General features: G+C 42.5%; 1 pseudogene across 1 annotated transcript; it reads right to left on the minus strand.

The window, feature by feature from the left end:
* Positions 1–17,605: 17,605 nt before the first annotated feature.
* LOC110294830 (Y-linked testis-specific protein 1-like) lies at positions 17,606–19,587 on the minus strand (annotated as a pseudogene). Its single transcript, XR_015046859.1, has 2 exons — positions 19,492–19,587; positions 17,606–18,497 (listed from the first exon to the last, which is right to left on the minus strand). The product of XR_015046859.1 is annotated as a Y-linked testis-specific protein 1-like (transcript).
* Between the last annotated feature and the right edge of the window lie 5,454 nt (positions 19,588–25,041).

Consider the following 25,041-nt stretch of genomic DNA (forward strand, 5'->3'; position numbering starts at 1 on the left):
CTTCTTAATTAAGCTGTGTGAACATGTGTATCTCTCTCTGTGTATCTGTCTGCATCTCTGTTTTTGTGTGTCTCTGTGTATGTTTCAGTGAATGTCTCTCTTTGTATGTCTGTGTCTCTCTGTCTGTCTGTATCTCTCTGTCTATGCCTCTTCTTCTTCTTCTTCTTCTTCTTCTTCTTCTTCTTCTTCTTCTTCTTCTTCTTCTTCTTCTTCTTCTTCTTCTTCTTCTTCTTCGTCTCCTTCTTCTCCTTCCTTCTCCTTCTCCTCTTCCTCCCTTCTCCTTTCTCCTCCTCCTCCTCCTCCTCCTCCTTTCCCTTGTCTCTCTCCCTCCCTCCCTCCCCCTCCCCCCTCCAAACGTTCAGAGACTGTCCTCAGGGACTACTGGTCATTGGCGATTTTTCTGTGACAAACTCTGAAAACAAGGATGGTCTCCTGAGGCATTCCCTGTTGCTGGCCTTTTCTGTATAAGTCTTTTGAATTCTTCCTCCTCTGTTTTACAGATTCCCTCTAGTTCGTTTTATCCCATCCCACCTCCATGCCTTGCTGTCTTAGGGTGGGAGCCTCCGGAGTTTCAAACTCACTTCCTGTGTGGTGTTCTGCCTGAGAAACCACATAATCTGGAGGCTTGTGTTAAATTCAGTCATTGGACTCTTAAAGTTACTACTAGTTATTAAGTAGACATTGTGTTTAAATTTAAAAATCATCTCATTTGTGTTGGTAATCTCCCACGTGCTCACCTGATACTTGTAGGTAGTGCTTACCGGTTGACCTTGGCACCATTCACTTCCGATCTCACACAGACCCTGACAAGGATTACTTCTGGTGCTGTGTGATTTTTTTTTTTTTCTCTTCCAATCAAGGTGAGGACTTGAGCCACTTCCGGTGTCACGTCATTGGGCTCACAGGGCTTACATGATCTAGTTCCGGTTTCTCACAGGCTTCCAGCATCTACGTTGAGCCCTTGACATGGGACATCCGCAGCGTGGCCAGAGTTCCATTGGGCTGAGCAGAGGGATGCCTAGTTTTGATTGTTTTCTCTGCCCAAAGTACATGAGATTAAATTTGCAGACCCCATAGTGGCTTCTATGAACTCTGTGTTATTATCTTTTCAAATCCTCTTAGTTCTTGGCTGAGTTGCTGACAGCTGCCTCGCTCTGTAAACCAGCTGCCGTTGTTCTATTACAGCGATTTGATCGATATTTTCAGCTCCCCTGATTCCTTTTTCTGAGACACGCAGCTTTCTTCTGTGGGTGTGGTCTCAGAAGTTTTTGGAGGTTACCTCCTAGGAGGTCTCAGACCCTTCCCTGGAGGTTCTGGGTCCCTGCAGACAAGGAACGAAGGCTTTTTGCAGCAACTCCTTGGTGGCTTTTTCTTGCCTTTTGAAAGATCCGAGGACCATTCTTTCCACTGGCAGCTATTCACACACATTAAAATCTCTCTAGGATGAGAAGTCCAACTTGCATTTTAATCCTGACACCAACAGACACCTGAGTTATCAGGATGATATTTATTGAAAGAATCAAGTACCAGTTCTGACACGCCTTTGTCTCTCTCTCTCTCTCTCTCTCTCTCTCTCTCTGGGACACATTTCCCCCCTCCCCCTTTGACAGCTAAAATTTCTAAGTTTATTCAAATCCATTTTTTTAAATTGCTTTTGTCCATATTATTCTTAAATTTTTGATGGGAATGACTTTAGTTATCTATAAAGTGACCCTGCTGGCCCAAACCCCCTCTTTCTGTGGCTAAAAGGAAGGAAGGCTATTTTAAAAACAGTTCTGCCTAATGAAAATATAGCTTTGTTGTTGTTGTTGAATGTTATTTCTTGACCTCAGGAATAATACTAATAAGGGACTGACTGTTCTCCAGATGTCTCCTTGTCCCCCTTCCCTCAATATTATTTTTTTTCTTGTAGACATGGGATGAATCCCTCTATGCCAATTATCAAATGTTTCTGATTCAGCTTGTGGACAAAAGCAATCTAGCTTCTGTCTTTCTCTATTGGTGTTCCTTTTCAGGGAAATAAAAATACCAAAACCTGCCCGAGAATAAGGATTTTTCAAAAGTCTCATCTCCTCGTGAATTCTAATTTCCAAAGTTGACATGCATTAAGGGGAATGGATATGAGCTTGCCTGGGGCATTTGGATGTGCATTTTTCTATTTCTTGTTATACTTATTTTCCCTTTGTGACTTGAGGTGCAGGCTACCCACAGACAAAAAGAGCTATCTAAAACAAGTTCCCATCATCTCCCTCTCTATAAATTGAGATTTCTAAAGTTGAAGAGGAATGAAGTGAGTCTGCAGATGTCGTCCACATACATTCTAGAACAAGCAGCAGGAAGAGTCACATTCCACAAACACATGTATCAGATGGACCCATGAAAGTGCAGGGGTCCTGGCTAAATCTAAAATCCCTGTAAATGAGGATGTGTGTGTGTGTGTGTGTGTGTGTGTGTGTATCTGTGACTGTGTATGTCTAGGTGTATATGTACATGTGTGTGTTAGTTAGGGTTTTACTGCTGTAAACAGACACCATGATCAAGGCAAGTCTTATAAAGGACAACATTTAATTGGGGCTGCCTTACAGGTTCAGAGGTTCAGTCCATTATCACCAAGGCAGGAACATGGCAGCATCCAGGCAGGCATGGTGCAGGAGGAGCTGAGAGTTCTACATCTTCATCTGAAGGCTGCTAGGAGAAGACTGGCTTCTAGGCAGCTAGGAAGGGTGACTTAAAGCCCACGCCCACAGTGATACATTTCCTTCAATAAGGCCACTCCTACTCCAACAAGGCTACTACCTCCAAGTAGTGCCATTCCCTGAGCCAAGCATATTCAAGCCATCAAAATGTGTTTGTGAATGTTTGTAAGTGTCTTAGTTTGGATTTGATTGCCATAAAGAGGCACCAGGATCATGGTAACTCTTGAAAACTTTGTCGCTTACAGTTTCAAAGGTTTAGTCCATTATTGTCATGGCTGGAAACATAGTAGCATGCAGACAGACACAGTGCTGGAGAAGAAGCTGAGAGTTTTACGTCTTGATCCACAGGTAGCAGATGAAAACTGTGTGTCACACTAGGGATAGCTTAAGCATAGAAGACCTCAAAACCCACCCTCAGAGTGATACATTTCCTCCAACAAGTCCACACCTACTCCAACAAGTCCACACCTACTCCAACAAGGCCACACCTACTCCAACAAGGCCACACCCACTCCAAGGTCACACCTACTCCAACAAGGCAACACCTCCTAACAGTGTCACTCCTATTGGCACTATTTGTTCAGTCCCTTTAAACTTATTCATAAAACTGTTCAATGGACAAAAGGTAACATTAGTGAAGCAAATACAGAACTATTAGAAAAATAAATAGGAAGATGTATGTCTTGATTACTGTTCTATTGCTGTGAAGAAACATCATGATCAAACCAACTTATAAGAGGAAGCATTTAATTGGGGTCTTACAGTTTCAGAGGGGGAGTCCAGGACATCATGGTGGATACCATGGCAACAGGCAGGCAGACATGACTGGACCAGTAGATGAGAGCTAACAACCTATCCTCCAGACAACAGACAGAATGAGGGAGGAGAGGGAGAGGGAGAGGGAGAGGGAGAGGGAGAGGGAGAGGGAGAGGGAGAGGGAGAGGGAGAGGGAGAGGGAGAGGGAGAGGGAGAGGGAGAGGGAGAGGGAGAGGGAGAGGGAGAGGGAGAGGGAGAGGGAGAGGGAGTGCCTGAGCCTGATGGGCTTTTGAAATTTCAAGGCCCAGTGACACATCTCCTTTAATAAAAACACAACTCCTAATTCTTTCCAAACAGTCCACCAACTGGAAACCAAACACATTCAAATATTTGAGTCTCTGTGGGCCACACATACTCAAACTACTAAAGTATGTAAAAAGAAAAAGAAATCAAGTAATGAGTGTCCATCCCACTTGGTAGTATATTTTTTATCTTTACACTTTGTTTCTCGGAGGTTAGGGTTATTTGCATAACAAGTTTCTAATCAGCCATCACTCTCACAAAAGCCAAAGGCATCCTACCTCCCCTCTTTCTATTTGATTATCCACATTGGCATCACTTATCTGTATGGAAACATATCCCTTCATCCTGATTTAGTTCAAAGCATGGGAACTATTGATGTGCAATTAATTGCTATTCATATTGGGATAAAACAGAAGCCAACATGATTGAGTCTATTGTTGCTGGGAGCTGAAGATTTCCCTTCCATTTAATAAAACGTGGTAAATATGATTTTAACACAAGCCTAAAACCCCATAAAGGCCTTTCATTTTCATATTTTCATTATTTCCAGATCATTCTGTGCTATAAACAGGAACCTAGAGGAGGAGAGCTGTGTGCAGTCACTGACACACACACTAAGCTGAGGTTTCATTTGCACAGTAAGAAGATATACCTATCCTCTGTCTCTGGGGTGTTGACTCCAGGATCCCTCATGATATAAAAGTCCTTAGGTCTCTTGGCTAAAATGACATTGCATTTGCATATAATCTATGCAAAGTAACCTCTTGTATACTTTAATCATATTTATGTGTGTGTGCATACAGACCTGTACGTGTCAGTTCAGAGACTGGGGAAGGATATAATGTGTTGTGCTCCTTCATTCTCTGCTTCATTCCCTTGTGACAGGGTCTCTTGCTGAGCTTGGAATGAGGCTGGCTGTCAGGAAGCCACAGTCATCATCTTGTCTCTGCCCCTCCCCATCCTAAGCACTGGTGGTATAGGTGCATGTGTGACCAACCACACACTTGGCTTTACCCCTGCACCATCTCCCCAGGCCCTCCTATATTTTAAATACTCTCTGGATTACTTTTGCACTTAATGCAATGAAACTGCTATACAAAGGGTTGTTATTTAAGAGATGACAAGAAAAATGGTCTGTATATGTTCAGTACAGATGTGGTATTTTAAGAAGCACTTTTATTAATTCCTTGAGAACTCCATACAATATATTTTGATGGAACTTACTCCCCACTTCTGTTCCTAACTCCTCACAGACCCAGACCTGTCCCCACCTAACTCCTCCTTCCAACTTCACGTCTCCTTTTCTCCCCTCTGTAACAACCCACTCAAGTCATTTGTGTTGCGCATAAACTCTTGGACATGGGGCTACCACTGGAGTATGGCCAACCTACCACCAGTTATACCTTTGAAGAAAACTGACTCTCCATCTCCCATCAACTCCCATACCTCCTCAACTAGGGATGAGGGATAGTGAGGCCCTCCCACTCCATGATGGAATGCTTCATGGCTTGATTTTGTTCAGGCACACACGGTGGCCATGAGTTATTGAGTGTAGTGGTCCTGTCATGTATAGAAGACACTGCTTGGCTCTGGTCCTCACTGACCTCTGTGCCTTATGAGATTTCTACTCCCTCTTCCTTGAGGGTTCCTAAGACTCAGTTCCTCTCCTTCTTGCCTCTTTCTGTGAGTATGTGTATATGTACATGTGTGTCTATATTATAGATGTCCCATTCTACATTCAAAACAACACATAGTGGGTTTTTGCAGTTGACTGCTGGCAGTATCTCACCCCAGACAACATGCTTTAACGCAGACTTGGTGTGACTAAGTACCAGAAAGAAATAGGAGATGGGTAGAAATCTTCCCAGCTGGTTCTAGTATAGGTGAAGTTTAAACCTCTGACCCAATCTTCTGGCCCCACCCTACGGGTTTAAGATGCAAAGATGGCGGGGGGTCAAGACCCTGAAGTTGCATTGCTTTTTTCTCTTTCTCTTGAACTCATATTTCTAAAAGCTCCTAGGGGTGCTGATACTGTTGGCCCGGAGATTGTCCTTTTAGAACTGCTAGACAGAGATATCCTTGAAGAGATAGTAATGTCCCCCAATAGGTCTTTGTTGAAGGCTTTGGTCCACAGTACAGCATTCAAAGGTAGGGTTCTGAAAAGTGATTGGACCCTGAGGGCTTTAATCAATGACTTAATCTATTGATTGGGTGCATATGGAAGGGGTGAGAAACTTAAGGAACTTGGTCATTTGGAACACGTCTTGGAGGGTGTTTGTTGTCCTTGGTCCCTTCTTGTGTTGATGCTTCCTTCATGCTCCTTTCATGGTCATGTGACCATGGACCTATCTTCCATTTAAGTTGCCAGGCATCTTGTAACAGTGATGAAAATGATTGACATGAATGTGACCATTAGTGATGTTGACCGGTCAGGTCCAGACTTGATGTAGGAGGAATCATGGCTTAATCCTTTAAGCTTTTTGTCTAAAAGCTGCAAGCTAAGAGCACACCCAGTGTTCCCAAGTGGTTATACCTGGAAGATTCTGCCCGTGTTTCTGTTGCCTTAGTGAATCAAGAACTTTGCTGTTTCCCACTCTCCACTGAATTCACTTCTGTATTTTAATAGACTTCAATATCATATGAATTAGTAGAAAACGAGAGTAGAAAGGAAGGAAGCTGTAAATTTGCTTTAAAATCATTAAATTACACACTTAAAATAAATGGATTTTTTTAGTATGTAAATTATACTTTAATAAAGCTGCTGAAAAGGGCTTGGCCAACTGTGATGCTTGTCATGTGAGTTGGTATTTGTCATAGCTCCTGTGATGTTGCTCTTAATAGTAGTGGTTTTATTACAGATGAATCAGACACCAATATAACCACGAAGGGAGAACACTCTGTTCCCTCAAGAGAAAAAAATCAAGTCAAATTCACTGGACTTCTTGATGAGGGTTTTCCTGGTCATAGCTGAGTTGGCTGAAAGTTGGACAGTTATTGGCTGAGAACAAAGATGGAGAGAGTGACTCTCAGTGTTTATTGGGATAACCAAAGGTTGTGCTCCCTGAAAGGGTCGAGTTTCACAAAGTTCCATTGCAGAAACTACAGTGGCTGATGGAGCTGAGGCATAGAACCCGTACAAGGCTCACTTTATATATTTTATGATGTCATGGCCGAGTGTGAGATAGGGATAGACAAAGTGGAAATTTCTGGTTTCTTTGGAAGCCCAGTTGTGTCACGTGATGTTTTTCTGGAAGCTGTCTCGTGAGAGGATGTTTTGCTGAGGCAGGCACATGAGAAGGCATGCGATATTCTGCTGGAGCTAACACTGGAGGGGGAATGGGATGTTTAGAGAGAACATAAATGTAACTCCACAGACAGTGAGAGGACACTCTTGCATTGCTCCGCCTTGCAAGGCTTTGCTAGTCTTCTCTAGCTGTGTAATGCTTTGATGGTCTTTGCTGGTCTTCTTCGTTCTGTATTGAGAAATGCACAAAAGAACTTCTCATGCTATTCTGGCTGCTTCTTGCTGCTTCTGCTGATTTCTGCTGATTTTTTGGAGCACTGCGGTTTCTGCCAGATCGAGCCGCTGCTACTGATTCATGTTTTGTGTTTGCTACTGGACTGAACTGCTGATATCCTGACAACAAAGATTAGAGTTGCCCCCAAAGAATTACTTCTTAATAGGTCCGCAACTCTCTTTTCCTATTAACTGTCTTTCTCTGCTACCTCTGGTTGGTGGGCTAGAAGGGAGGTTGAGGTGTTTAAGAACCCTAAAGTAGGTTTTGAAAACTCTAAGCCTACAGATAGGGTCACAGACTTTGAGAAAGGGCTATACCTCCTGTTGAGAGAAGGTGAAGTAGGTTGTTACTTTTTGGTTCTGTGGTCTACTGTGACCTGCTAAATGTCCAGTGGCAGACTGGGGTGTCTTCCAGTAAGTGTAGCACACACTAGAATGTGGAGGTTGGGAGGCTATAGGACATATTCATTTCTTGTCACCTATCATTGAGTATTCATGCTGGGTAATAGTAGTTACCCTTCACTTCTGCCAAGCAGGGAAGTGGGTCTACGCAGAGATAGAAGAGCAGAGCTGGTGGTGAGTAATGTTTGTGTGGGTTATGGAACAAGATAAACATTACTGTGCTGGGACTTTCCCCCCCCCCCCAACTTGATAATCTAGAGTCACCTGAGAAGAGAGAACAATTAAAGAATTACCTCCATTAGCTTGGTCTTTGGGTAAGTCTATGGGACATTTTCTTGATTAATGATGGATGTGGGAGGGCCCACTCTGTGGACAAGCTCATCAGTAGTCATGTATAAAAAAGGAGCCTTTTAGGCTGTATTTTATTTATTTTATTTTATTTTTTTATTTTTTTGAGACAGGATTTCTCTGTATAGCCCTGGCTGTCCTGGAACTCACTCTGTAGACCAGGCTGGCCTCGAACTCAGAAATCCACCTGCCTTTGACTCCCAAGTGCTGGGATTAAAGGTGTGCGCCACCACCGCCCGGCTTAGGTTGTATTTTAAAAAGTAGCTGAACAAGCCATTGGAAATGTGGTGGTTTGAATAAGAAGGTCCCCCATAGACTCATATATTTGAATATTTAGTCACCGTGAACTGGCAGTGTTTTTAAGGATTAGAAGGATATGAGAGGTGTGGCCTCATTGGAGGAAGTGGGTATGTCAACAAGGGTGGGCTTTGAGGTTTCAAGAACCCAATGCCATGGCAGAATCAATCAATCTCTCTCTCTCTCTCTCTCTCTGCCTACGGATCGATAGCTCTCTATTGCTCCAGTGCTATGCTCCCTTCGTGATGATGAACCAAACTTCTGAAACTGTAAGCAAGCCTTCAGTTAAATGCTTTCTTTTCTAATAGTTGCCTTGACCATGGTGTCTCTTCACAGCAATAGAACAGTGACTGAGACAGGGGGCAAGCCAACAAGCAGTTTCATGTTACTGCTTCAAGCCCCTGTTTTGGCTTCCCTCAGTGATAGTCTGTAACCTGTAAGCAAATAACCCTTTTATTCCCAAGTTATTTTTGGTCATAGTATTCTTCATGGTGAGAAAGAAGCACACTAGAACAATTACATCACAGGTAGGTACATGAGCACATCTTACCTTTAAATTAAATCAGAGTCTACACATTTCTATTTGTGGTTATGGGAGAAGCGAGAGTGGCTCTACTAGACATCTTGTTTCTATAAGAAACTGACTTACTTAGGATTTCTATTGTTGCTAGGAAACATCATCACCAAAGAGCAAATTACAGAGCAAAGGGCCTATTTAGCTTACACTTCCATACTGCTGTTCATCACCAAAGGAAGTTGGGACAGGAACTGAAACAAGACAGGGTCCTGGAGGCAGGAGCTGATATAGAGGCTATGGAGTGGTGATGCTTACTGTCTTGCTCCTCAAGTCTGCTTTCTTAAAGAACCCAGGATTACCATCCCAAGGAAGACGCCACCTACAATGGTCTGGGCCCTGCCCCAACAATTAAGAAAATGTCTAACAGCTGGATCTTATGGAGGCATTTTCTCAACTGAGGCTCCCTCCTCTTCTTGGATGACTCTAGCTCCTATCAAGTTGCTACAAAACCAGTGTGGTGGTTTGAATGTAGTTGGCCTATGAGGAGGTGTGGCCTTGTTGGAGTGGGTGTGGCCTTGTTGGAGGAAGCATATCACCATGGGGGTGGACTTTGAAGCTCCACCCAGCCTGAAGAAGAGATAGTTTCTCCTGGCTGCAACTGGATCAAGATGTAGAACTCTCAGCTTCCTCTCCAGCACCATGTCTGCCTAAACACTGCCATGCTTCCTGCCTTGATGATAGTGGACTGAACCTCTGAACCTGTAAGCCAGCCCTAATGAAATGTTGTCCCTTAATGAGTGGCCTTGGTCATGGTGTCTTTTCACAGCAATGAAACCCTAAGACAACCAGCCAGTACAGAAATTAATCAGTTAACAAAATTAATCAACAATAGAAAGTATTTTTCAAGTCCTGCAGCATAGAAACTTATTCTAGAGAGAAGGAACAGCAATGAATGAGTCCATGACAAGGATGTCCCCCAAACGACACTCTTAGAGGTAGATGTGGCCTAGGGAGACCCCCATGGAGCACAGGGGCTCCTCAGGAAGAGCGAGCTATGTGGTTGGGAACCTCATAGCATTTGAAAGCCATGACAACTGGCATAGGAAAGAGCTCAGCACATCTGCATTGGAGTCACCTTTAGTGTTTTTTGAGAATAAGGTCACACATGAGTAAAAGACAGGAACTTCCCAGGGATAGACATGCTGAAAGGACCCATAGGTCTGTAGGGAGTCATATGGCTGGAGGAGGGCCGGGTGGAACAGGGCAGTGTGGGAGTGTTTTGGTGGTCATCTGGGGCATTCAGCAGACACCTCAAAAAGACCACAAGATGCAGCAGAGGCAAAGAGTACTCAGGGAAGCTACGCAGGATCCGTTTAACACCTGAAAGTAGGTCACAACATACTTATTTTCTCTTTTTTTTTAATTTATTTTTTTATTTTTTTATTATCTATTTTCCTCAATTACATTTCCAATGCGATCCCAAAAGTCCCCCATACCCTCCCCCCCACTTCCCAGCCAACCCATTCCCATTTTTTTGGCCCTGGCGTTCCCCTGTACTGGGGCATATAGAGTTTGCATGTCCAATGGGCCTCTCTTTCCAGTGATGGCCGACTAGGCCATCTTTTGATACATATGCAGCTAGAGCCAAGAGCTCCGGGGTACTGGTTAGTTCATAATGTTGCACCTACAGGGTTGCAGATCTCTTTAGCTCCTTGAGTCCTTTCTCTAGCTCCTCCATTGGGAGCCCTGTGATCCATCCAATAGCTGACTGTGAGCATCCACTTCTGTGTTTGCTGGGCCCCGGAATAGTCTCACAAGAAACAGCTATATCTGGGTCCTTTCAGCAAAATCTTGCTAGTGTATGCAATGGTGTCAGCGTTTGGAAGCTGATTATGGGATGGATCCCTGGATATGGCAGTCTCTAGATGGTCCATCCTTTTGTCTCAGTTCCAAACTTTGTCTCTGTAACTCCTTCCATGGGTGTTTTGTTCCCAATTCTAAGAAGGGGCACAGTGTCCACACTTTGGTCTTCATTCTTCTTGAGTTTCATGTGTTTAGCAAATTGTATCTTATATCTTGGGTATCCTAAGTTTTGGACTAATATCCACTTATCAGTGAGTACATATTGTGTGAGTTCCTTTGTGATTGTGTTACCTCACTCAGGATGATGCCATCCAGGTCCATCCATTTGCCTAGGAATTTCATAAATTCATTCTTTTTAATAGCTGAGTAGTACTCCATTGTGTAAATATACCACATTTTCTGTATCCATTCCTCTGTTGAGGTGCATCTGGGTCCTTTCCAGCTCTGGCTATTATAAATAAAGCTGCTATGAACATAGTGGAGCATGTGTCCTTCTTACCGGTTGGGACATCTGGATATATGCCCAGGAGAGGTATTGCTGGATCCTCCGGTAGTACTATGTCCAATTTTCTAAGGAACTGCCAGACTGATTTCCAGAGTGGTTGTATAAGCTTGCAATCCCACCAACAATGGAGGAGTGTTCCTCTTTCTCCACATCCTAGCCAGCATCTGCTGTCACTTGAATTTTTGATCTTAGCCATTCTGACTGGTGTGAGGTGGAATCTCAGGGTTGTTTTGATTTGCATTTCCCTGATGATTAAGGATGTTGAACATTTTTTCAGGTGCTTCTCTGCCATTCGGTATTCCTCAGGTGAGAATTCTTTGTTCAATTCTGAGCCCCATTTTTAATGGGGTTATTTGATTTTCTGGAGTCCACCTTCTTGAGTTCTTTATATATATTGGATATTAGTCCCCTATGGGATTTAGGATAGGTAAAGATCCTTTCCCAATCTGTTGATGGTCTTTTTGTCTTATTGACGGTGTCTTTTGCCTTGCAGAAGCTTTACAGTTTCATGAGGTCCCATTTGTCAATTCTCAATCTTACAGCACAAGCCATTGCTGTTCTATTCAGGAATTTTTGCCCTGTGCCCATATCTTCAAGGTTTTTCCCCACTTTCTCCTCTATAAGTTTCAGTGTCTCTGGTTTTATGTGAAGTTCCTTGATCCACTTAGATTTGACCTTAGTACAAGGAGATAGGAGTGGATCAATTCACATTCTTCTACATGATAACAACCAGTTGTGCCAGCACCATTTGTTGAAAATGCTGTCTTTCTTCCACTGGATGGTTTTAGCTCCCTTGTCGAGGATCAAATGACCATAGGTGTGTGGGGTCATTTCTGGTTCTTCAATTCTATTCCATTGGTCTACTTGTCTGTCACTATACCAGTACCATGCAGTTTTTATCACAATTGCTCTGTAGTAAAGCTTTAGGTCAGGCATGGTGATTCCACCAGAGGTTCTTTTATCCTTGAGAAGAGTTTTTGCTATCCTAGGTTTTTTGTTATTCCAGATGAATTTGCAGATTGCTCTTTCTAATTCGTTGAAGAATTGAATTGGAATTTTGATGGGGATTGCATTGAATCTGTAGATTGCTTTTGGCAAGATAGCCATTTTTACAATGTTGATCCTGCCAATCCATGAGCATGGGAGATCTTTCCATCTTCTGTGATCTTCTTTAATTTCTTTCTTCAGAGATTTGAAGTTTTTATCATACAGATCTTTCACTTCCTTAGTTAGAGTCACGCCAAGATATTTTATATTATTTGTTACTATTGAGAAAGGTGTTGTTTCCCTAATTTCTTTCTCAGCCTGTTTATTCTTTGTGTAGAGAAAGGCCATTGACTTGTTTGAGTTAATTTTATATCCAGCTACTACACCGAAGCTGTTTATCAGGTTTAGGAGTTCTCTGGTGGAATTTTTAGGGTCACTTATATATACTATCTTATCATCTGCAAAAAGTGATATTTTGACTTCATCTTTTCCAATTTGTATCCCCTTGATCTCCTTTTGTTGTCGAATTGCTCTGGCTAGGACTTCAAGTACAATGTTGAATAGGTATGGAGAGAGTGGACAGCCTTGTCTAGTACTGATTTTAGTGGGATTGCTTCAAGCTTCTCACCATTTACTTTGATGTTGTCTACTGGTTTGCTGTAGATTGCTTTTATCATGTTTAGGTATGGGCCTTGAATTCCTGATCTTTCCAAGACTTTTATCATGAATGGGTGTTGGATCATGTCAAATCCTTTCTCAGCATGTGGTTTTTGTCTTTGAGTTGGTTTATATAACGGATTATGTTGATGGATTTCCGTATATTAAACCATCCCTGCATCCCCGGAATAAAACCTACTTGGTCAGGATGGATGATTGCTTTAATGTGTTCTTGGATTCGGTTAGTGAGAATTTTATTGAGTATTTTTCCATCAATATTCATAAGGGAAATTGGTCTGAAGTTCTCTATCTTTGTTGGCTCTTTCTGTGGTTTAAGTATCAGAGTAATTGTGGCTTCATAGAATGAGTTGGGTAGAGTTCCTTCTACTTCTATTTTGTGAAATAGTTTGTGCAGAACTGGAATTCTTTGAAGGTCTGGTAGAACTCTGCACTAAACCCATCTGGTCCTGGGCTTTTTTTGGCTGGGAGACTATTAATGACTACTTCTATTTCTTTAGGGGATATGGGACTGTTTAGATCGTTAACTTGATCCTGATTTAACTTTGGTACCTGGTATCTGTCTAGAAATTTGTCCATTTCATCCAGGTTTTCCAGTTTTGTTGAGTATAGCCTTTTGTAGAAGGATCTGATGGTGTTTTGGATTTCTTCAGGATCTGTTGTTATGTCTCCCTTTTCATTTCTGATTTTGTTAATTAGGATGTTGTCCCTGTGCCCTCTAGTGAGTCTAGCTAAGGGTTTATCTATCTTGTTGATTTTCTCAAAGAACCAACTCCGTGTTTGGTTAATTCTTTGAATAGTTCTTGTTTCCACTTGGTTGATTTCACCCCTGAGTTTGATTATTTCCTGCTGTCTACTCCTCTTGGGTGAATTTTCTTCCATTTTTCTAGAGCTTTTAGATGTATTGTCAAGCTGATAGTGTGTGCTCTCTCCAGTTTCTTTTTGGAGGCACTCAGAGCTATGAGTTTCCCTCTTAGAAATGCTTTCATTATGTCCCATAGGTTTGGGTATGTTGTGGCTTCATTTTCATTAAACTCTAAAAAGTCCTTAATTTCTTTTTTATTCCTTCCTTGACCAAGGTATCATTGAGAAGAATGTTGTTCAGTTTCCACGTGAATGTTGGCTTTCCATTATTTATGTTGTTATTGAAGATCAGTCTTAGTCCATGGTGGTCTGATAGGATGCATGGGACAATTTCAATATTTTTGTATCTGTTGAGGCCTGTTTTGTGACCAATTATATGGTCAATTTTGGAGAAGGTCCCGTGAGGTGCTGAGAAGAAGGTATATCCTTTTGTTTTAGGATAAAATGTTCTGTAGATATCTGTTAGATCCATTTGTTTCATCACTTCTGTTAGTTTCACTGTGTCCCTGTTTAGTTTCTGTTTCCACGATCTGTCCATTGATGAAAGTGGTGTGTTGAAGTCTCCCACTATTATTGTGTGAGGTGCAATGTGTGCTTTGAGCTTTACTAAAGTGTCTTTAATGAATGTGGCTGCCCTTGCATTTGGAGCATAGATATTCAGAATTGAGAGTTCCTCATGGAGGATTTTACCTTTGATGAGTATGACGTGTCCCTCCTTGTTTTTGATAACTTTGGGTTGGAAGTCGATTTTATTCGATATTAGAATGGCTACTCCAGCTTGTTTCTTCAGACCATTTGCTTGGAAAATTGTTTTTCAGCCTTTCACTCTGAGGTAGTGTCTGTCTTTTTCCCTGAGATCGGTTTCCTAGAAGCAGCAGAATGTTGGGTCCTGTTTGTGTAGCCAGTCTGTTAGTGTATGTCTTTTTATTGGGGAATTGAGTCCATTGATATTAAGAGATATTAAGGAAAAGTAATTGTTGCTTCCTTTTATTTTTATTGTTAGAGTTGGCATTCTGTTCTTTTGGCTGTCTTCTTTTTGGTTTGTTGAGGGATTACTTTCTTGCTTTTTCTACGGCATGATTTCCGTCCTTGTATTTTTTTTTTCTGTTATTATCCTCTGAAGGGCTGGATTCGTGGAAAGATAATGTGTGAATTTGGTTTTGTCGTGAAATACTTTGGTTTCTCCATCTATGGTAATTGAGAGTTTGGCTGGGTATATTAGTCTGGGCTGGCATTTGTGTTCTCTTAGTGTCTGTATAACATCTGTCCAGGCTCTTCTGGCTTTCATAGTCTCTGGTGAAAAGTCTGGTGTAATTCTGATAGGCCTGCCTTTATATGTTACTTGACCTTTCTCTCTTACTGCTTTTAATATTCTATCTTTATTTAGTGCATTTGTTGTTCTGATTATTATGTGTCGGGAGGAATTTCTTTTCTGGACCAGTCTATTTGGAGTTCACTAGGCTTCTTGTATGTTCATGGGCATCTCTTTCTTTAGGTTTGGGAAGTTTTCTTCTATAATTTTGTTGAAGATATTTGCTGGCCCTTTAAGTTCAAAATCTTCATTCTCATCAACTCCTATTATCCGTAGGTTTGGTCTTCTCATTGTGTCCTGTATTTCCTGGATGTTTTGAGTTAGGATCCTTTTACATTTTGTATTTTCTTTGATTGTTGTGCAGATGTTCTCTATGGAATCTTCTGCACCTGAGATTCTCTCTTCCATCTCTTGTATTCTTTTGCTGATGCTCGAATCTATGGTTCCAGATTTCTTTCCTAGGGTTTTTATCTCCAGCGTTGCCTCACTTTGGGTTTTCTTTATTGTGTCTACTTCCCTTTTTAGGTCTAGTATGGTTTTCTTCATTTCCATCACCTGTTTGGATGTGTTTTCCTGTTTTTCTTTAAGGATTTCTACCTGTTTGGTTGTGTTTTCCTGTTTTTCTTTAAGGACTTGTAACTCTTTAGCAGTGCTCTCCTGTATTTCTTCAAGTGAGTTATTAAAGTCCTTCTTGATGTCCTGTACCATCATCATGAGATATGCTTTTAAATCCGTGTCTAGCTTTTCAGTTGTGTTGGTGTGCCCAGGACTAGGTGGGGTGGGAGTGCTGTGTTCTGATGATGGTGAGTGGTCTTGATTTCTGTTAGTAGGATTTTTACGTTTGCCTTTCGCCATCTGGCAATCTCTGGAGCTAGTTGTTATAGTTGTTTCTAGTTAGAGCTTGTTCCTCAGGTGATTATGTTAGCCTCTATCAGCAGACCTGGGGGACTAGAACTCTCCTTAATTTCACTGGTCAGAGTACTCTATGCAGGCAAGTTCTCCTCTTGCAGGGAAGGTGCCCAGATATCTGGTGTTCAAACCTGCCTCCTGGCAGAAGTTGTGTTCTACTCACCAGAGGTCTTAAGATCCCGTGGAGGGTCCTGCGAGGACCTTGGGGGTGTCCAGAGACTCCCCAGACCAGGAACCCCGGTGCTGCAGTGGACTGGAAGGGACTTGTGCCCCTGATCAAGCTGGGTTATCTGCTTCCTTAATTAATGCAGTCTCAGGTCCCGCGAGGTTGGATTGGAGCAGACGCTGTGTTCCACTCACCAGAGAGCAGGCGCTGTGTTCCACTCACCAGAGAGCAGAAGCTGTGTTCCACTCACCAGAGGTCTTAGGATCCCGTGGGGGATTCTGTGTGGGTCCTTTTGGGTGTCCGGAGACTCCCCGGACCAGGAACCCCCTTATTTTCTCTTTTAAATTACTTTTTTTAAAAAAAGTGATCATACAAAATAATGGTTTTTATGATGCTTTCATAGGTAGGGAGTCTCGTAGATATAAACTTAGTTTTGGATTCACTAGTCTGAGTTATCCTGGTAAAAATGTCCTCCTGGAAAGCCCCCACCTCACAACAACCTTCGGCAATGATAGGCTGGCTATTTGTTAAGAAACCAAAGAAGCCAATGTGGATATGGCCCAAGTTCAACTCTTTCCAGGACCTTCCTGTTCTTCCTGGGTCTCCTGCTTTGCTTTTTGAGAACTCCATTTTGGAACTCATTCGTCCCTCAGTGTTCTCTATTCCTTTATGTATCCTTTAGTCTTTTCCCAGATCATCATCAATTTGATCTTTTTTACCTTCATCCTGGTCTCTTTTCTGCATGTGAATATTGGATTTATTTAAAAGATGACTTTAAGGCCCTAGAGAGATGACTCAGTGGTCAAGAGCACTTTTGCTCTAGAAGAAGACCTAGCTTTGGCTTCTTGCATTCACCTCCAATGGCTCACAACCACCTTTAACGCCAGCTCCAGGAGACCTGGCAACTCTTGTCTCTGTGGTCACCTGTACTCACAAGCACATGCCCTACCCCCACCCACATAAGTAAAAAATAATAAATCTTCAAAAGAGAGATAAGTTTCATTAGCCAAATGAAACCTGATTTTCTCTGATTTCTGAGTCTGTTTGGATCAGTTTATTGGGGTTTCCCCTTGTGTTCCAAGACCACATTCCTTTTATCTGTCACTCTTCCCCCAACTGTATGTTTCTCCCTCCGACTTCACCCCAGAGAGTCCACCTATGTCCGGTCCCTCTCCCGCTTCCTAAACATCCATCTTTTTCTGCCATCCCCACTCCTCCAAGTCCCATCTCTAGTTCCTTGCTTTCCTTGCAGATCAGAGGAACTAAGTCCCATTCATTTTCGCCCATGTGACATTAGGCTTACTTATTGTTCATAGCCTGAGTTGACGCTTTCATCTTCCTTTGATGTTCCTTCCACCATAGCCCATCTCTTCCACCAAAGTGTTCACACACAGCACATCATAACACACGTTTTAAATTTTACAGCAAAACAAATTCCATTGGCAAAGGTATTGGGGTTGTCAAAGACCCATAGGTACCCAACACACTTGAAAATATTTATTTTTTTTTCCATACGTTATCCATCTGCGTCCCCGCACTTTGTGAATTTCACCCTAAGGGATCTTTTTCACCAGATTATAGATGTAGATATGAACGTCACCATCAAACTTGACAAAGTACACGGAAGGCTTGGCTAGAACTTGGTAAACAATCTTGCCGATCTTTTTGGACCCGTCGCCTCTGGTGTGCTGCACGAATTTACCTATCATGATGTTGCTGTCAGTGTCTGAGCTCACCTCTGCCGGAGGAGTCCCTGGAAGGATGCGGAGGTTACCTTCTGTGTAGTCATCCAGGAGCTGATAGATGTAGAGGACCAGATCCTTCTCGTAGGTTATGTAAAACCAGGCCTTCATGATCGGCACCTGGCCTAGCACCACCCCCCTCCAGTTATCCTTAGAGCCATCTTTGCCCTCAAATCTGTGTTCTACAGCTCTGCCAACAATGGAGCTGGCGAGGTGGGCATCTCTCACCTGAGGAAACACGACTTTATGAGGCGAGACCTTAAGGTTTAAAATCCTCTCATCACTGTGGAGCTCCAGTGCGTAGACACAGTCAATTCCGTCATATTTCACCAGATAGAGGGATGGGTTTGTTGGCAGTTGACTTAGAACGATGGCCTTCCAATGGGTGACAGGCTCATTACCATCCTTCCATCCATGAGAAATTCTGCAGCCAACAATATTCCTCAGGGCCTGGGAAGAAGGGTTCTTCCTCCTCTGCTTCTGGAGGGATGGCGTGCTCAGATTCTTCAGAGTCATCGTCTTCTTCATGGCTGTAGACCTGGTGTGGTAGGCCACAGCACTCCTGGTCCGCTGTCTTGTAGCTATCATTCTGTGTTCAGGCTTCATACTTGCCCACTGCCTGGGTTTGAAGATCTTGCCTGTTTAAACCAGATTACAACACTGTTGCCTCTGTCATATATATGAGTGCCTGGAGCAATGGGGGCAGAGGGGGGGGGAATGCTGGACCAAGGCTCTTCTCTAAGAGAATTTTGGAGCAGATGAAGAAGGCTATGCTAAACAGGTTTGAGCTTCTAATCTAATTGTCATAATAAGAAGTTAGTAGGAGGGCTGGGCGGTGGTGACACACTCCTTTAATCCCAGCACTCAAGAGGCAGAGGGAGGCAGACCTTTGTGAGATCAAGGCCAGCCTGGTCTACAGAAAGAGTTTCCAGACAGCCAAAGCTACACACAGAGAACCTTGTCTCAAAAGTCAAAAACAAAAACAAAAAAAGTTCATAGGGAAATTAACAAGTGCTTTACAGGTCGGAATAACATACTCAGAGACACAGTTCTTCAGCTCTGAGGTAGTTTGCCTCTGCTGAGTAACCTCTCCTTGATTGGCTAGGTCAGTGTGGGAGTTGGCATGCCTTCCCCCCCCACCACCGCCCCCCACCCCAGTGAGCAAGCAGAACAGAAAAAAAAAATGAGCCAGAAGCCAGAATGGTGGCCACACCTCTCTTCTACCCACAAGCTCTGAGCTAGGTGGCCACATTCACAGATATCTGCCCAGGAACCTAGCACACCAACTGGCCTTCTGTATTGTGTGTGTCTCCTGACCCAGTCGCAGTTTTATTCCGTGAAGCCATTGCATCTCCGACCTCAACAAGACTCATTTGTCTGGACAATATCAGCCATTTAGAGTTAATATCTTCTAAAATGCACACGGACAAAGAGGAGCTTTGGCATTTTACTGGAATTGTGAATTAGATATTGTTAGCAAGGATAATAAACTCAGGAAATTAAGTAGCCTAGACCATCCCCCTAGCTCTCAAACATGGGAGACATTAGAGTGTACGGTTACTCACTGTACGAGGGAAACCTTTTAGCTTTCTGGGGCTACGGGGGTCCCAGTTACTTCATAAATGTATTTACCCGAAGAAAATGTGTCCTAGTTGTCAAGATTTTGTCTTCTGAAACCGGCCAGGCACCAAAGCCTGTTGAACAATTGTGGGGTTCAGGAGCTGAACTGTCTTTCACATACCACTGCGAAGATAGTGAACCCACCTTCAAGGGAGTCTAGCGCCCCCAAGTGGAATAGATGCGCAACCTCCGGCCAGTGCTCTGTGACATCACCCTAGCTCTGTTTACATCATAGACCCCCCTCTCAGGCCGGTTCCTTCCCTAGTTACACTTAGAAACTTCCAGCATCTAGGCTTTAGCTTCTCATATAGCATCCTAGAGACCCAAAATAAAATCCCTACCCAAATGGTCTGATGACCTGAGTCACATTCTGCCCAAGTAGCTCGCTCCTGCATCTTCCCCCCCACCTTCTGAGAAAGTCTCCGGTTTCTGAGTCACCAACATCCTTGATGGTTATTTTCCCAGCTCCCATCTTTCCCTTGGTTATCTTTAAGCCGTTCTTCGTATCAGAAATGTTGCCAGCCTCTTCGAGGCAGCCCACTGGCTAGCACACCAAAATTAGCTTTATCAAAACCCACAATTAGAGGAGGGCCATTTTTATTCAAACAAAGCTGGAATTTGACAGGATTAAATACCTTGTATTGAAATCAATGGCAATCATGAATTATGGATTCTTTGCAAAGAGCGAGGAAAAATTAGCTCCTGGGCCTGCTTCCAAAGTCGGGATAAACTTATGACAAACCCGATATCGACCAGTCATATTTTAGATGTCTTTAAAATTTACCAGCATTTCTGGTTACAAGGAATTTATTAGACCAAACGCAGTAAAACAGGATGAGACAGATGAGGTAATTTTATTTTTGAAATATGGGTAGACAGAATACTGGATACAGGTAAGTATGGAATTTACTTACAAATTAGAGGGCACTTTAATGGTTCATGCCATGTAGATCTTCAGATCTTCAGAAAACATCCTTTTCAGTCCCCTCCCCTGTCCCCACCACACTCTGCCCATCCTCTTCTTCCTCTTCCCAAATCATTCCCTTCTACCTTAACGTTATATATATATATATATATATATATATATATATATATATATATGTTTAAATTTATTTAGAACTCCCCTGTAAGTCTGGCCACTTTTCCGAATGTAACTTTTTCTTTTCCTTTGTTCTATGTCTGCTTTAAGCATCTTTTCCTTCACACTTTGAGTTTCACTCTTTCTCTGCTCTTATATGACTCCCCTGCCATTATGTGACTATTGGTCCACCGTGTGGCTGACCTCAGTGTGGGTTTAACTCAAATGACCTGACATTTTTTTTTCTTCCCCTCATCTTCCTTCTCGAGGCACCTGCTGAGGTTTACAGCCTTGGGGATTTCTTTTTAAGCCTGGAGAACACACACACACACACACACAGAGAGACAGAGAGAGAGACAGAGACAGACAGAGACAGAGAGACAGAGAGAGGCAGAGAGAGGCAGTGACTGGGGGAAGTCAGAGAGACTGACAGAGACAAACACAGACAGACAGATAGGCAGAGACAGAGAGACACACAGAGAAAGCCCATGAGAGAAAACACGTGGTATCATCTTTCCAAGAACAGTAAACAGACACAGCTTTCAAAAAATGAAGAACAAATAGGCAGTAAATACAAGAAGACTATTCTCATCATAGCCACCAATTTGAGGAGGAAAGAGTTTATCTTACTCTACACTTTCAGTTACCAGTCTGTAACTGAGGGAAATTGGGGCAAGAACTCAGGCGGGAATCTAGAGGCAGGAACAGCAGCAGAGACATCTCAGGAATGCTGAGTATTGGCTGGCTATCTATGACCTACTCAGTTTTCTCTCTTTCTCATAACAACCCAGAGTCATCTTGGTAGGGGATGACACTATCCATAGTGGGCTAGACCCTTCCACATCAGCCATCAAAAAAAGATCATTCATTACAGATGTGGACACAGGCCAATGTGATGGAGGCAGTTCTTCATCTGTGGTTCCTTCTTCCCAGGTTGAGTCAAGTTGACAATAAAAACTAACCAAGACCCCTGCATCATCATCCATGTTGATTGCCTCACTGTTGACCACTGGATGAATGGCTTAAAATGAGAGAGATTATATTAAATGTATTTCTCATCTATGTGTAAAAGTGAAGGGTTTTGTTCTCAGAAAAAAAAATGGATGGAACTGTAAAATACAATATGTTAAATGAAACAAACCAAACTCAGAAAGATAATTGTGAAATTTGGATTTTAATAAGGGACATTAAATAAAAGGAGGTATTTAGGAAGAGGAAGGGCAGCAGCAGGGTTGACGAGCAGGTGGAAAGTGAGGATAGTGGGGAGGATGAAGATGGTTAAAGGACACTATAAACCTGTGCAAAGAGTCACAACAAAGCCCAGTGAGTTACACACGTAAAGCACATTGGTATAAAGAAACAGAGTCTAAATAATGTTTTGATTAAATTGGGGATTTATAGCTTAGAGACACTATAAAGTTTATTTGTATTTTTCTTCCCACAGGTGGCTGTTGCTATTTTGAGCTTGATTCTGGTGACAGGATATGGCAAGTTGCTTCAGTCTTTGTATATCATTAATCGTCAAGAACACATGTCACTCAGTGAGCTGCTAGGCTACCACAGGGAAGGAGGTAGCTGGAGATCTTAAGGGTACATGAGGAAGGAAGAATAATGCCCCCACACTGCTATAGATGTCCAAATATTCACCCTCATCTCTGGTTTGAATGCATTTGCCCAAAAGTAATTTTCTGAAGATTAACATCCAGTGGGAATATATTTGGAAGAAATTGATTAGGTCAGGACTGATATGACCTACAAATAAAAATCAATTAATGATGCTATCATAGAAAAGGTTTAATTATGAAAGGGAGTTTGGCTCCCTCTTTTGTCTTTCTAGCCCATTGGATTCCTTCTGTGACGACAACATCTCACAAGAACGCCTTCCTCTGCTGATGGTCTCTTCATTTTGAATTTCTAGGCTCCTGAACCAGAAGTCATACAAAATCTGCTTCATTATAGACTAGTTGATTGGTGTTATCTGTTTGTCAATACAACATATATGTTTATGCCTCAGAATTGTGAGCAGCTGGGCCATATGGGAAAAACAATTAGGTTATTAGTGCTGACTAAAGACGAGATGGGTTCAGTGTGCTCTTCGTGAAAGAAGGCAGCATAGAGGGTGAGTATAGATCAGAGAGATGCAGCCCAAGGGGGACTCAGCCATCTACTGTTGGCCTTGGGAGAAATTCCCTAGGAAGAGCGCCAGCCACTGCTTTAAGCTAGTAGAACCATTTTTAGAATCCCCATTTTCTAGGGTGTAAAAGGAAACCATATTACTCTAATTTATTAAGTCTGGGGTCATTTGATACATCAGTGACCATCAACAAGGTGTAAAGGTGTGGACACAGGTTAGGGACATGGGGAGAAGACTGATCTTGGAACACACTTTGCCTTCAAGAGATGGAGACTTCTGCCCAGCAATACTGGACAATTGATCTACATTGATAAGGGTATCCCCATTGTGTCCAGATCAGTGGTTTTCAAACCATGGATTGAGACTCCTCTGAGTGCTCAAACAACCCTTTCACAGGAGTCACATATCATATATCTTATATATCAGATATTTACATTACAATTCATGACGATAACAAAATTATAGTTATGAAGTCTCAATGAAATAACTTTATGGTTGGGGAGCTGTATTAAAAGATCACAACATTTGGAAGATTGGGGACCATGAGTCCCAACCCTTCTAAAGCATGCCTGTCACACACATATGACACTGAACCCATACCTGTCTCCTATGGTCTGGAGGAATAATCCCTTTTATTCAATCAGGCAAACCCAGAAAAATCAAAACATCACCAAAAAGTTATGAAAGTTAAACAGCTGTTGTATCCACAGTCTATAAGCAGGGCATGCTGACATCTTAGACAAATGAGGTCAAAATGGAAATCACTGTCATATGATGACCATTTCCCAAATGAGAAGCAGAGGGGAAAAACCAGCTCCCTGGTGATGACATCAAGAGGAAACCATTGTCAGAACCGTCAGTGAGGATTTTAAATACCTGTCCTAAAGTCTGGATTTAAGAGTGGATGAGAAACTTCCAAAACAAAAGTAAATGCAGAATCTTGGTAAATGCAGAATCTTAGTAGGAGAAATGAGAGAAAGGCAAAGGGGAATTCACCGAATAAAAACAGACAGAAGAAGTAGGAATTAAATATATGCCTGGGCAAGATAAACAGTGAGGTGGAGATTAGAACAGGCAGAAGGGCCTGGGGAGATGGCTTACTGCTTAGGAACACTGGTTGCTTTTGCAGAGGACCAGGGTTCAATTTCTAGCACCCACATGGTGGCTCACAACCACCTGCAATTCTAGTTCCAGAGGATCTGATGGCCTCTTTGGCCAACACACACACACACACACACACACACACACACACACACACACACACACACACACACACATCATAGAGATAAATTTTTAAAAATCTTAAAAACAAACAAAAAAAACAAACAAACAAAAGGAGCCAAGTATGGTTGTATGTCCCTTTAATCCCAGCATTCAGAAGCAGGCTGATCTCTATGAATTTAGTGCCTGCCTGGTTTATATAGTGAGTTCCAGGCCAGCCCTAGTTACATTATGAAATCCAGTGTCAAAACAAAACAACAACAAAAAAGAAAGAGTGTTATATTTATTCTGGTAAGGTAGGCATCAGAGAAACTGTTTCTATAGGGAAAGAGAAATACGAAGTGTTTCGAGGATCAGTGGGCTGCGAGGAAACCCTTATTCTTTGTGTCACTACTCTATCACAGCCTCCGCAGGAAGCAAGAAGGGGAAGAGCTGAAAAGGAAACAGGGAGGCTATGAGACACATGGGGACATGGATCAGCATATCAGCAACTGAAGTAGGCAGCTAGGATGTGACAGCCTGCACCAGCCAAAGTCTCTGTCTGCCATTCCCCAGTAGCATCCAGATGTTCTCTTTTTCTTCAAGTACCACTGGACTATTCAACAAGGCAGACACTCAGGAATTACAGAACAGGGTGTGGCAAATGCCAAAGAAAAGATGTCTTGCTGGACATGTTTGTTTGATCTTGAACTCCTGATTCTCCTCCCATTACCTTAGGTGCTGACTCTACGGGCATGCACCACACCTGGCTTATGGGATGCTGGCGGTGAAACCCAGAGCTTTGTGTGAGACAAGTGAGCAAGCACTGTGTCCACTGAGCTGCATCTCCAGCCCCACAGGATATGTTCTGCTAATACAACAAAATCAAAATAGAAGTTCTCAGGGAGAGACAACAGGAGATCTCCAAATCCAGAAACATTAAAATTACACATTCACAAGTAAAGAAATAATGAAACTATATAACAGTAAAAACAAAAACAAAAACAAGGGAAACAGAGCATCAAAATGTATGAGACGTAATTATGAAGGTTAAAAGAGAAGACTTTATTTACAACACTAATTCTTATATTAGAAACAAAGAGTAGTCTCAGACCAGAAGCCTAGGTTCTTATCTACAATAGAAAATAAG

Source organism: Mus caroli, unplaced genomic scaffold (assembly GCF_978045245.1).
Source record: "Mus caroli unplaced genomic scaffold, Mus_caroli_1 scaffold_4, whole genome shotgun sequence".
NCBI classification, from domain to species: Eukaryota; Metazoa; Chordata; class Mammalia; order Rodentia; family Muridae; genus Mus; species Mus caroli.